The following is a 12,998-nucleotide window of genomic DNA, read 5'->3' on the forward strand; positions in this document are numbered from 1 at the left end:
ATTCAGGGAGAAGAGAGAAGAAGACAATGTACTCCAAGCCAAGAATCATCTGAGAGATAAGGCAGGCCTCTGGTGCATGGTAGAGAGCATCAAATTGGCAACATAACATAGACACAGACCCAGTGATGCCATTTCAGTTGCACAATGAGGAGCCCAGAGAGGACTGGTTCCATACCAGGGAGCAGTTTTCCACTCTGCTTCCATATCACTGCTTCTTTCTCATTGCTCTGACGCAGAAAGTATGGGGGATGAGCAGGTAAAGGAAAGTGCACGCATTGCTGGGCAGTGGGGTAGTGGGAGGTGCAGGCAGTACTGCGGCACGCTGGATTAGGAGTTGGGTCTTGATTCTAATCCTTCCCTCCTGCTGACTCACCATAGCAGCATCTTTTGGCTCCCGCTTCCTCATCTATATCGTAGAAATCTTTTTCCCATCTTCCCTACAGGACTGCAGTTAGACTGAGATCCTAGGTGTTGATCCAGTTCTTTTCCATCTCTGTATACTCCAGATCTAGCACACTGCTCAGGGAAGGAGAAGGATCAGTAAACACCTGCTAAACTGAGCTAGAATGGGAGTGTAGATGTGAAAGTGCACTTAGTCTGAGCTGCAAAGCACTGCACAATTGAAGAAAAGGAAGAAATTATGACTCTCTGTGGGCCAAAATTATGCACAGCAGCATCTACCAAATATATAAAGATCCTATGAATTCTATTTTGAAGTAGGTGGTGATATAAATAAAAAAATGTTTAATGCCCATAGTTTCAAAAATAACCAGACTGTACAACCTATTAATTATATTGCCTAATAAATGGCTGTGTGATTGCCTCCTAAATTCAACTGCACTATATGATTTCTTAGGCTTAAAATGTATTTTTGTTGCACATTGCCCAGTCTGCATCACCTCTCATACATCTCTCCCATTACATTCAGAAGTCAAACAGTGACTTTCTCACTTAGTTTAGGCAAATAGTGGTTTTCTCACTTAGTCTGGATTATATCTACATTGAGAGTTGCGATCTCTTGCCTGACTGCAGCTGTGGAATGTATCAGAGTTTAGGACTCCCCAATCCCTGTTTTTGTGTCTTTCCATCCACGCCATATTCTTTCTCCACCACATTCCTCCTCCAGTGCATCTTTCACCACCCCGAATCTGCTTTTCAAAAACCACCTCCAGCCTCTGGCTGCGTCCCATTGAGCCTGGGCCACCCACCATTCCTGAAAGATCCTGCCTCACAGCGTGTGCTGCCCGCAGCACTGGTGACTGCTCAAATGGCAGCCAGGCCAAGCTGTCCACCCACCAGCCCCTGTACGAAGCACTTCTCTGATCTCTGCTCCCTGCCACCAAGAAATACCACACAGACCCTGGGAAGACGGGGCCACATTCAGCCAGCCTTACCTACCCCCCACCAATCACCTGCCCCACTCAAATTTCTGCGTTCGGCAAAATGGCAATTCCTCCTCCCCCTTCTCCAAGGCTTTGGCCTCCATCCTGCCCAATTCTGAGGCACTGGGAAGAAAGTGCTTCTGCCACTTGCCCCTCATAGCTTTGATCCCTTGGGTTGGTTCAAGCTAATTTCACATGCAGACCATGCTGGAATCCATGTGGATTTCACCTTCCCAGCAGACAGCTACAAGGCTTACAGGTAGCTTTATCAGAAATGTTCCAGGACATAAAGATAACCACAGTAGATAAACACTGGGGACTCCAAAATGGGAGAGGAAAAGATGGGGATAGGGATTGAAAACCAACGTATTGGGTACTATGTTCACTATTTGGGTGACCGATTCAACAGGGACCCAAACCTCAGCATTATGCAATATATCCATGTAACGAACCTGCATGTGTACCCCGCCCATGACCATCTAAAATTTAAAAAGAAAGAAGTGGTCTAAGCACCTACGAAATCCAGGGCTTACCCTAGGGGCATCAGTCCTCTGGATACACACGGGTCTGCACTTACGTCCCTAAATTCTCTCTGCAGCCCCCAAGGGAGGAACTAGCCACCTTCTAGAAATTAGACACTTTCTTTAACTTTTTGATGAGAGACCCTGAGGAAGATGAACATTTATGCAATATTCTTATTTGCTAGCAGAGAAAGAGGGGATAAATGAAGGAGGAAGAGGTAAAAGAAGATTTGCGTCCCAACCGTTAACAGAAGTACCTGCACCACACACACAGTCACACACTCACTCTCACACACACATTCATTCATATCTGCCTGACTGTGAAGTATTCCTCTTTGCCCAACATGTGTGTTTTTCTCCCGGGTCCTCTCCACCAAAAGTTTGGCTGGACCCAGTTCTTCCTAGCGGAGATCCCCAGGACCCTAGATTTTACCTTCCATGCTGGATGTCAGGACCCAACTGGGAGACGCAGACTGCCGACTGAGAAGGAGTGAAGCAATACTTCTGATCAGAGAAAACTGCCAAGGGTAGCCGATGCAACGCCCATGAGAAGGAAGGAAACAGGGAGAGAGCCCGGGATTCCAGAATTCCTCTAGCCTTCCAGGAAGACTCTGGTGTCAGCTCTCTCCTTGCTCCAGTGCTAACTGAAAACCTAGAGAACGTCTCCCAGTAAAGCTGGGTCTGAAATCTGAAACTGCAGGTTGGCCGAGTCCTATATAAACACACTCACACCCCCAGTTTCTCGGGTCTGGTGGCTTATCCGCCCTCGCATTCCCCTCACTCCCCACCCCTCCTGCTCCTTGGAAACATCAGACAGCCCTCTAGCTGCAGCTCCTCCTGAAACCCTAAGCCCAGCAAGCCCAGCGGAGCTGAGCCCAGAGGTGCAGGCATGGGGAGAGAGACCTGCCAGGTACGTTCACGGTCTCTCCCAGCCCCAACCCCTCCGGCAGCTCAAGTCCAGGTGATTAAGTGGCACTCAGGATCCTGGCAATAAGGGCAACAGGCAAGTCTGCAGCTTGGGAGCAGAGATTTTTAGACTATTCCTTCATATTAGGGAATACTCTCCTAAGGATCTGATTCCAGATAACTGGGTCTGACATACATAAATTGCTAAATTCGCCTTCCTCACCTCTCCCAATCTTTTGCATATCATTCTTACGGCGCACCCCTGACCCTTACGTTTCCACCCATAATAGAATCAGGCCAGGTGAGACTAGGAAGGGACTGTAGCAATTGTGGTAACAAACGCCTCATTTTGCAGATGAGAGAGCTGAGGCCAGGATGATGAAATGGCTTGGCAAAGCCAGGGAGTGACTCCCAGCCCGATTCGGCATCTTGGATGGTAGAAGGGAAATAAGAGGCTGAAAAGCCAGCAGTGGCTCATGCCTGTAATCGCAACACTTTGGGAGGACTGCTTCAGGCTAGGAGTTCGAGGCTCCCATGAGCTATGATCCTATGATCATGCCATTGCACTCCAGCCTGTGTGACAGAGCAAGACCTTGTCAATTAATCAGTCAATCAATCAGTCAAGGTCAGTTGGAATCGTGCTTTAATACAACTAGATACTCACTTGGATCACTGATTGCAAGAAAAAAAAATCACTTAACCTTTCTGAGCTTCTATTTCCTCATCTGTAAAATGAGGCTAAGGATCCCACCTGAGTCACAGTAAAAAGGTAACGTATATACAGCAGTGGGCACGCGGCAGGCACTCAGTAAATGCCCATTGCCCTTCCCACTCTGCTCACCACTCCACATTACCTCCAGTTACCAGCTTACTCAAGAAGGTAATTCTAAACTGCCTGTAGTATTTACTGTTCCTTCAGGGACTGGTTTCATGTTTCTCATTCACTGTCTTTCTGTCACTCTGTTAACATCCATAGTTTACTTTGTACACTGCTCAGCATGTAATGCTTCATTTCTGTTAAGGGAAATCTTTGACCTGCAGGCTGATATCATAGACAAATTCACACCGAAGACTCCCTGCAGGTGTCCTCACATCTTAACCTCCAGGTTCCAAGCTTCAGTCCCATGAGCCAAACCACCTACTGAGCATCGTCCTGTGGGTAACCAGCCTGCACCTTAAACTCAGCATGTCTACAATCAAATTAAGGTTGACCACCCACTGACCAATGATTTCATAGCACAATCATCTGCTGTATAAGGTCGTTTCAGTCAATGATGGACCACATATACAAAAGTGATCCCATAAGATTATAACACTGCATTTTACTGTACTTTTTCTTTTCTTTTGAGATGGAGTCTCACTCTGTCACCCAGGCTGGAGTGCAGTGGTGCAATCTCGGCTCACTGCAACCTCCACCTCCCGGTTCAAGTGATTCTCCTGCCTCAGACTCCTGTGTAGATGGGATTACAGGCGCCCGCCACCACACCTGGCTAATTTTTGTATTTTTAGTAGAGACGGAGTTTCACCATGTTGGTCAGGCTTGTCTTGAACTCCTGACCTTGTGATCTGCCTGCCTCAGCCTCCCAAAGTGCTAGGATTACAGGCGTGAGCCACCATGTATGGCCTTACTGTGCCTTTTCTATGTTTAGATACACACACTGTTGTGTTACAGCTGCCTACAGTATTCAGTACAGTAGTATGTTGTACAGCTTTAAGCAATAGGCTACACCATGAAGCCTAGGTGCATCGTAGGCTAAACCATCTAGGTTTGTGTAAGTATACTGTCATGTTCGCATGACAACGAACTTGCCTAAAAATGTACTTCTCAGAAGGTATCCCCAACATTAAGGAATGCGTGACTGTACTGAGAAGTAACTGTCCCAGATATGGTCCATGAAGATAGTCTCAACTTAGTATGATACTTCTTGGGCTAACAAATCGTTTATGTTAACAACTACCAGTGTTCCTATATTTGCCTAGAGCAGGAGTCAGCGAACTTTTTATGTAAAGGGTTAGATAGGTATTTTTAGCTTTATAAGTCCCTGTTGTACTCAGTGGTACCATCATAGTGCAAAAGCAGCCACCATAAGTAAGCAAATGAGCAGAAATAAAAAAGCATAGATAAATGAGTGTGGCTATGTCTCAATAAAACTCTAGTCATGGACACTAAAATTTGAATTTCATGTAATTTTCGTGTGTCACAAAATATCATTCTCCTTTTGATTTTTTTTTTTTTTTTGTCAGCACCAAATATAAACACCATTCTTAGTTCAAGAGTCATGCAAAATTAGGTAGTGGCTGGATTTGGCCCATGGGTCACAGCTGGCCGACCCCTGGCTTACAGCGTCTCAGGAAGGACACAGTAGACACTAGTAACAGTGACCGTCTCCAAGGAGAGGACTGGGCGTAGATCAGAGATGGATCAAGAGAGGGACTTTCACGGAATACTTTTCTGTGTTGTTTGACTACTATTCATGCAAGGTAAAAAAAAAAAAAAATCAATTATGAAGGGGCTCTCCATCTCAGTTCACTCTTACTTCTGTCAATGTCAGTGTTAACTTTCCCGGTTAAACAGGCTTATAACTGCCAAGTCAACTTTGACTCTCCTATCTCAGTCTTTCATTCCAACAGCAGTCAGGTCTGAAATCCACTGGCCCAGTTCACCAAAGTGCCTCAGCCTACCGCTGGCCATCTGTAACTCCCTCCCCTTCCCCTGCTCCTGCCACTGTCTTTACCACTCAACTGTTATTTACATACAACCTTGACCCTCAACTGACCTTTTACTCCAAAAAAGTCTTTCCAAAAGAGAGACTGAAGCTCCTTAAGGACTGGACTATTTATTGCAATGCCTTGCCTTCCCTCTCGGCTCCTATACCAGTGCCTTGTGCATAGTAGGCATGCAATAAATAGTTGCTTGATTGTCAATCACTCATCCTGCTAGAGACAATTAGAAACACGGCAAAGACTCACCTACAATAAAAGCTGGCTCTGAGACATGCAGCAGGGCAAGAGTGCACAAAAACTCAAAGACTTTGGGGGGAGGAATCATAGTAAAGGACATTTAGGGAAAGAAAAGAGGCTCTGCTTTGGAGAAGGAAGTCAGGAAGAAGGCCTCTGGTGGTGGTACGGGTTGGGGGAGGAACTTGCCCTAATTCCAATCTCTAGAGCATTAGCATACGGTGTAGGGAAACCCCTTATCCTCAGCTGGAAGATTTTGGTGATCCCAGAATGAGAGCCTCCCACATTTTGGAGGGATCTCAGCATCAAGCAGTCTGCCCTCCAACCTGGTGTAGCAAGAGGCCTCTGCAACAACCATGAAAGATGACTATCCCTGGGCCGCTCACACTCTGGCCGGGACAGCACACTCACGCCTTTGGAAGGTAGCCTGCTCCACTGTTGAAGAGTGCTGATAGAAAGTTCTGCTTCTACTCATTGTTTCTACTTCCAGAACTAAGCAGACTAGGGCTTCTTGAGTGTGTAACAAAAATACGAATGATAACTGCCAAATATAATACAGTTTTCAAATACTTATTTCTTCCAAGATGTTCAAAGGGTGTTTCAACACCCAAAATCATCAACTCTTTGGAACTGAAAGTACCTTTGCTCAAAAATGTTTATTGAAGGAAACTGAATATAGTTCCTTTTCCTCCTTCCCAACATGAAAGCCCTAAGGTTACGCTCTAAAGGGAATCATTTTATTTCTTTAGAGGAGGAAACTTCACAATCACCCATGGCCACATGGGTCCTAAATCCCTAAACTCAGAAAATGCATCCTAAGATCTAAACTGAATCCCTTGAGCCAGTGTTTCCTCTGGTCTCAGCCCATTTCTTCCCCTACCTACTGTAGGCATTAAGTTGGTGCTACATGACAAAACGCTAGTGCCTAACACTTGAGCCAGGGCTGGATAGACACTTTATACATATTGTCTCATTGAATTCCCACAGGAACTCTGAAAATGGGAGGTGGTATTCCCATCTTACAGCACAAGCAACTCCTGGTTAGAAGAGTTAGCTAACTTGCCCAGCACCACACAACTAGCCAGTGACACAGCCAAAATTCAGTTACGTCTGCTCAGCTTCGAAACTCAGTCTTTCCCCTAGAGTCCCAGGTTTCCATGATAACCGATCATCTCTGCCGACCTCACTCTGTCCCTGAAATGTGCAGAAACGCTTATTTCCATCATTTCCATCAGAAGCATGGGAGAGATAAACAGCGCACAGCAATCCTACAGTCCCTTTCCAGATTCCAGCCCCTGGAGGTGTTCGGGCCTTCCTGGGATGGAGGAAACAAGAGCAAAGACCATTCAAAGCATCCCAGAAACACTCAAGGGCAGAGCGGCACCTTTCTGGCTTGCAAGCGGCACACAGGCCTGTGCTTTCCTACAACCTGCCCTTGCTTGGGCCTGGCTCCAGGCCTTACCACAGGGCTGAGGCGCTCAGGAGTCCATGAAGCATGGCATTGTTTGGGCAGCACAAACACATTTACCTGGGTCCTGGCACCTTTTCTCTGCAGCTCTGCTTTTGGTAATATTTGGCTGGCTCACCCAGGTGAGGACCACAAGGCCTCTTTGCCCATAACCCAACAATCCCGGTTCTAAAAAGATGGGCTAGAGTGTGCTGGGGGCAGGAACGCCAAAGTGCAACACTTCCCGAGTCATTGGCAGAAATCAGTTTGCTTCCGGTGCACTCCCTGAGAAGCTCTGGAGCATTTGCACCAAGGCCCTTAGCCCACTTCCTTTCCTTTTTTTTTTTTTTTTTTTTTTCGAGACGGAGACTCCCTCTGTCGCCCAGGCTGGGTGTCCTGGGTTCAAGCAATTCTCCTGCCTCAGCCTCCTGAGTAGCTGGGATTACAGGCATGCATCACCACGCCCAGCTGATTTTTGTATTTTTAGTAGAGCCAGGGTTTCACCATGTTGGTCAGGCCAGTCTTGAACTCCTGACCTCATGATCCACCCACTTTCTCCTCCCAAAGTGCTGGGATTACAGGCATGAACCACCGTGCCCTGTCTCCCCTATTTTTTTCTTTTCTTTCTTTCTTTCTTTTTCTTTCTTTCTCTTTCTTTCTTTCTTTCTCTTTCTTTTTTCTTTCTTTCCATCTTTTCTTTTTTCTCTTTTTCTCTCCCTTTCTCTTTCTCTTTCTACTTCTTTATGTCCTTTTCTTTAATCTCCCTTCCTCCTTTCTTTCTCCCTCTCTCCCTCCCCCACCTCCTTCCTTCCTTTTCCTCCCTTTCTTAAGACAGTTGCCTTATGTTACCCAGGCCAGTCTTGAACTCCTGGCCTAAAATGTTCCTCCACCTCAGCTTATCAAAGAACTGAGATTACAAGTGTGAGCCACTTTACCCAGCCCTTAGCCCATTTCCAAAGCTCAGCTCCAAATCCCAGGATGGTTCCTGACAAATCTGTCCAGTTGGAGTTCACCATCTTACTGACACACTCCACACAGCAGTCAGGCCTCCCCATGTGGCTCATCCTTTCAACCTAACATACAGGGTGCTGGAAAGACACCCGGTTGTCCTCCACTCCAGGATGCCTGCCTCCAGAAACATGCACATTCCTGGGCTCATCTGGCCTCTTTGGCTCCCTGGACGTAGCGATGACCTCTCCATTTCTCAAGAGCACAGACCACAGCCAGGAGTTCAGAGGTCACACAAGACGTTACTATTGAAGACAGAATCAGACCTCAAGGCTACTGCTTCTTTTCCCAGTCCTGGGGACAAAATGCTCTCTTTGACAGTCTATATTCCAGATTAGCCCATGGAAATCACATGATGCTCCACCTCCATTCCCCCACCCTCAGGTGGCTGTCCTGGAGACCTTCACCTGACATTCGCAGCTACCCATCTTTCTATCTGTCATCTCCCTGGGAGACATGGTCATTAGCAGAGAGCACCATGTAGGTGTCTAATTAAGCAAGAAGCAGCAAACGCAGAAACCTGTTCAAGCCACCCCACAGAGCATCCACCAGGGGATCCTCTTACAGGCAGCTCCCTCCCCTGAGCTTCCTGGAAAGGTCTCTATTGTTTGCCTAGAACACAGAAAAGTGTCCGATTCTGCCCTCCTACTTATCTGCTGGCACAGACTTCCTGGCCTCCGCACAACCCCAGGGGGTACTATTCCCATATAGCACGATATGAATGGTGCCCTCAGAATTGTGGGACACAGTAGCACTGGTGGGTGGGAAAGTGAGGGTCCCCAGATGGGGAGGGACAAGGTCTTCTGAGGGATGCCCTCTTACCTGGCTTCTTTAGGAGTCCCACAGCCACATCCTGCCGTCCTAGCATTTTGGGATTAGGGCATAGGAAGCAAGAGATTGATAAGAAGATGGCAGAGGCAGAGGTGGGCAGAGTGAGTGGCTCAGCCACTCCCCCCACCTGTGTCTCGGTCTTGTTGTCTGCACTGTAGCTCACCTGTTCCTGTTTCACCCTTTAAATGGAATGTTCCACTTGCCCTGTGAGCCCAGGGGAGAAATAAATTCCCTGTTCACGAAAAGCTTTCTTCTTTAGAGACTGAGGTCTTTGGAATGCCATCCAATACTCCTTCAGATGACAATGGAGTGACTGGCCAACAGCAAATGCAGAGAAGGGCCTTGGAAGGACAAGGCTGACCCTAACTGGCCACCACTCCCCCTGGCCTGGGGATGGTCTAACCAAGGAGACTGGAGGGGAACAGACAGACACCTGCTGCCTCTGTAGCTCCTGGCAGACCTCACTCTCAGGTGTCAGATGGGTACCCCAACCAATCTGGGGTGAAAATAGCAGAACCAGCCAGGCACGGTGGCTCATGCCTGTAATTCCAGCACTTTGGGAGGCTGAGGCGGGTGGATCATGAGGTCAGAAGTTCAAGACCAGCCTGGCCAAGACGGTGAAACTCCATCTCTTAAAAAAAAAAAAAAGAAAGAAAATAGGAGAATTCTCTTTAACTTCTTCTCCAGTGCCCTTCCCTGAATCAAGCTTGTTTTTCTTCTAGGCCCTTATCTCCCTGCCTCAGAGACCTTTATCCACCTCATCTCTTACCTCCACAATGGCGCAGGGCAGTAGAGATGCCGGTATGGAAGCCGACAAGCTTTTCACAGGGTCAGCATGTATGCTGGTATTGGGGAGGAGGGAATAGTGCCTCAGGGACAGGTCCAGGGGTTCTCATTCCACCGGGGCTTCAATTGCTTTAAGCCCAACCCCTAGAGATATCAACACAGGCCTGAGCGCCCTCTCGTGCCCCAGAGCTCTGCCAGCTTGGCTCGGAACCCTGGCCCACACTCTTGCTCCACACCAAGATATGTGGGTTCTCTCTGGCAGAAATAGGAGAACCACAGCCCTGTCCAGCAGTTTTCCGACTCCCGTGAGATGAACCAGACTTTGATTACAGCAGGACCGATTTAGGTTAGACACCAAGAAGCACTTGAAATGGGTGATAAGAGGACATTTAGGACTCTGTCCTTGGGCTTTAAAATTAAAGCCAATTTCCCCTCCATTGACTATGGCTTAATAGCTGTTTTCATCATGTGATCTCCTGCTCAGAGGTCCTCAGTGGTCATCCCTCCCCTGTCTGCTACAGAAGGGTCTACCTCCAGGGCTTGGCATCCAGGGCCCACGGCACCACGTCCCCACTCATCTTTCAAACGTCATCTTCTCCGGCTCCATGTGGAAGTTTTCTAGTTCAACCTGACTGAGTTTTGCAATATTTCCCGAAAGACCTTAGGCATTCCTGCTCTGGCTGCGTCTGGCCCCTTCCCTCTTCCCCAGATGCCTGTTAAATCCAAATCTCCCAGGGGAAGGAAGGTGGACACCATGTTAAGGCTGAGCTCAAATGCCACCTCTTCCAGAAAGCCTTGGTTAAGCACCCCCAGCCCACAGATAACCCCGTCCGCCGTGAAGCTGTAGGCATAGGTTAGCCAGTCATTCCCTAGAAATGTCCTGAGCCTGACAGTGCCAGAGACTGAACAGAGAGGTGGGCCCTGCCCTCAAGGAAACCCTAACCTAGAGAGTGGATATTGACAAAAGCAAACCAACAAAACCATCCTCCCATCAGAGGCAGCCTGGGATGAGGACAGCGCTGAGTGGGGAGCCGGGGAGGCCCCCAGGGGAGGCCGCAGCATGGGGACACAGCAGGAGAGGAGGAGGCTGGGCGTTCCAGAGGGAGTCACAGGAAGGAGACGGGAGATGACTGGGGTCCCTGGACTAGGTCAAGGCACATGTTGGGAAGTAACAATAATTCTAAAAACATTTACTGTGTGTTTACTATGGACACTGTGGGAATGCTTCCTATTTATGAGCTTGATTATTCCTCATAACCAAATGAAGCTGGACGGGTATTTGGGGGGCAGACTGTGGAGTCTCAGGATACACGTAATGCAATGCGTGAAGTGGCTCCCGCTCAATAAATATTTTCTCGTCGATCAATGGATAAATGATCTTTGAAAGTTCACTCCCAGTGGGAGGAAGCTAGAATTTTTCAGGAGCAACTAAAGCTCTGAAAAATATTTTTCTAACTTTTTAAACTATTAAAAGAATCGCCGGGACTGACGAGGGGAGGAGAGGCCCTGGTTGGGTAAGAACCTGGCTTTCTCGGTACAGGATGTGGAGAGTGGGTGTCAGAGCACTCCCTGTGCCCACGAGAAACCCAAGTAGGCTCAGGGAGACAGCTGCCGGGAAAGACAGCTGCAGGCCGCTCAGAATAGGGACATGGGAGAAATGCTTTCAATGGGTGAGTCCAGGGGTACCCAACCCCTTGTTCCCAGTGCCAGTGCAGGATATGCAGGGGTAAGCTTCGCTCAGCACCACCCAGAGCTGGCAGAGCCCCCGGAGCTGAGCTTGCCCCGCCTCCCCACTCACTGGCACACTGACTTAACTAACGTATTCCACAGAGACAGAGGTCCTTCTAAAAGTTCACAGTTTCCCTCGAGGGTTTCCCTCTTTTCTGGCCTCCCAGCCTTTGATTTAGCTTTTATCTGGCCGCCTGGAATGTAAGCCCATTCCCCCTGGAGAACTCAAGACTGATGTCAAACGTACCTATTTAAACCCATTTCCCACTAGGGAATCAACAGAGATATCGGCTCATTCCTCTTTCCTTTGACCTCGGGTTAGGATATCCCAGGGTGGGCCTCAATCAACCCTACTGTATTTCACCAGGGGCTACTGGGGCTGAAGAACAGAGGGGCTAGATGACAAACCCCAGGCAGGTAAAGTGGCCTCCTCCTCGTATCTACTCCTTAAACATCTCCAAGGCTAATCGCATAATCTACCACACCATCTGCAGCAGAGATAACTGGAACTGGATGTCTGGAGGTGCCTTCCAGTCTCCTCCAGCCTGGACCAAGTCACCTAGCACCGCTCGGCCGCTTTTCCCCACCTGTAGAATGGAATGGAACCTACGCTTACCAAATTCAGCTCTTCTGAGCATAAAATAACTTGGTAAATATAAAAATGTCTCAAAAAGTTAAACCAAAAAGTTAAGCACAGGGTACTGCTGATAGAATACCAGTCCAAGCCTGAAGAGGCCCCCAGGCACAGCAAGCAGCCCTAAGTCCCAGCTCCAGCAGGGGCTCCAGCTTCCAAGGCCTTCCCTGATGTCACTCTGGAGAAGGATAAGATAACAAGCAGTGATGTGCCGGCAGCCAGGCCTCTTCTGAAAGTTTATCAGCAGAATCTGCCCCACCAGGAATGCAAGCCTGGCCCCACCTGCAGCCTTCGCCTCCTCAGCCAGCTCTGAGGGTCTGGGCCTATTTTCTTTAGAACCTCACATCTGAAAACAGGAGGCACCTTCTCATCCATCTCAGAGCCCCACCAACACTCCCGGCTAGAGCTCTACCCACCTTTGAACACAGGCCACACAGAGGAAATCTGCCGTTTCTTTCTCCTCAGAAGTTTTCCTCTCACCACCGTATCTTTCAAACTGTGGCTTTGGAGTCATCAGTGGGTTGGGAGCCCAAATTAGTAAAACATAATCTAAATCGGCACATAGGAGAAATGCATTTTTAAAAATTTGATGGAACAGAATATAACATAGTGTATACTGCACTTGGTAAGAATAAGTATTATTTTGGGATCCTTTTGTTAAAACACACATACACAGTATCAGAATCCTGACTCAGCCATTTAGTCTTTCTATGCTTCCATTTCTTCAATTTCAAATGAGGATGATTACAGTATCCACCTCATATCGCTGTTGTGAGGACTGTGTTTGTTAATATTCG

General features: G+C 48.0%; 1 protein-coding gene across 26 annotated transcripts in view; it reads right to left on the reverse strand.

The window, feature by feature from the left end:
- Nucleotides 1-12,998, reverse strand: part of PLEKHA6 (pleckstrin homology domain containing A6) — a 166,211-nt gene that overhangs the window by 94,090 nt on the left and 59,123 nt on the right. Inside the window, exon 1 of one of the 26 annotated variants that reach the window (XM_032288877.1) lies at nucleotides 9,045-9,587. The exons of 24 other annotated variants lie outside the window; for them this stretch is intronic. The gene's annotated coding sequence lies outside the window, so the exon portion shown is untranslated. Of the gene's footprint in view, nucleotides 1-2,336; nucleotides 2,672-9,044; nucleotides 9,588-12,998 lie in introns of those variants that run through there. One more of the 26 variants, XM_032288872.1, reaches the window with a different exon arrangement.

Source organism: Sapajus apella, unplaced genomic scaffold (assembly GCF_009761245.1).
Source record: "Sapajus apella isolate SASKATOON/1434 unplaced genomic scaffold, GSC_monkey_1.0 scaffold22, whole genome shotgun sequence".
In the NCBI taxonomy this organism is placed as follows: domain Eukaryota; kingdom Metazoa; phylum Chordata; class Mammalia; order Primates; family Cebidae; genus Sapajus; species Sapajus apella.